The sequence below is a fragment of the Acyrthosiphon pisum genome, unplaced genomic scaffold (assembly GCF_005508785.2).
Source record: "Acyrthosiphon pisum isolate AL4f unplaced genomic scaffold, pea_aphid_22Mar2018_4r6ur Scaffold_20839;HRSCAF=22282, whole genome shotgun sequence".
Taxonomy (NCBI): Eukaryota; Metazoa; Arthropoda; class Insecta; order Hemiptera; family Aphididae; genus Acyrthosiphon; species Acyrthosiphon pisum.
Genome location: NW_021770240.1, coordinates 15715 through 16864, shown reverse-complemented (window position 1 = coordinate 16864; position 1150 = coordinate 15715).

Genomic DNA, 1150 nt, shown 5'->3' with positions numbered 1-1150 from the left:
CAAATATTTGCGGCGCCAATCTGGACCTGTTGAGCTGGAGCAGGTGAGTGATGATGGGTGTAGCTGGTATCGGTCTCAAATGGGTTCGAATGTTGACAATTCGTTGGGAAAAATAAATTAATATTGTATAAGATAGAAATAAAACTTTTATATTACTAATACATACCATGAATATTTTTCAGATGTCTATTGACATGCGCTTTATAGTTGAAATGTCGATGTACATACGGTACACGGAAAACGTATACCGGTATGAGTTATTTCATGTCTAACCAAACTGCCTTTTCGTCTAAAAACCAACGGACACTGCACGCATTTAAACATATTGGTAGGTAATTACGAGAGAGAAAAAAAAAAAATAATAATAATTGATTATATTTTAAATAATGTCAAGCAAATAATAAATGCTGAAAAAAAACACGAAGGGGGCAAACGCATAGAACGTGTACAAGTAACTGTGACACACTGAACGCTGTTGACAACGGCAGCTGGTATAGTACAAGGTCGTATCGATAACAAAGGGATAATAGCCATCTATTCAATGGATATATACGATTATTTGAACGTTTCAAAAAAACCTACACCGTACACCAAATGTAGACATGCAGTATATATTTCTGATATTTAACAATAAGCATTTATTTCGTGATTTTCGGCTATTTGAATAAATCTACAACAACATACTAAAATAAATATATGCGTCATACATTACTGATGTACACTTGAAGACAGACTGATTGAATGCCGACTCTTGCGGAGCCTATAGTATCCGTTTCACATTCACGTGTTGTAGATATTTTTAATATTTTACGATTTACATTTATTTCGTGAATTTCAATAAAATCGTAATAATCTACACTGTATTCGACGTCGTCGTCAGTCGTCAATGTAGTTACATTTGAAAAATACCTACACCGTAGTAAAAATGTTGCTACACAGTAGATATTTCTGATATTTAACAATAAGCATTTATTTCGTGATTTTCGGCTATTTGAATAAATCTACAACAACATACTAAAATAAATATATGCGTCATACATTACTGATGTACACTTGAAGACAGACTGATTGAATGCCGACTCTTGCGGAGCCTAGTATCCGTTTCACATTCACGTGTTGTAGATAGTTTGTAGTATTTTACGATTTACAT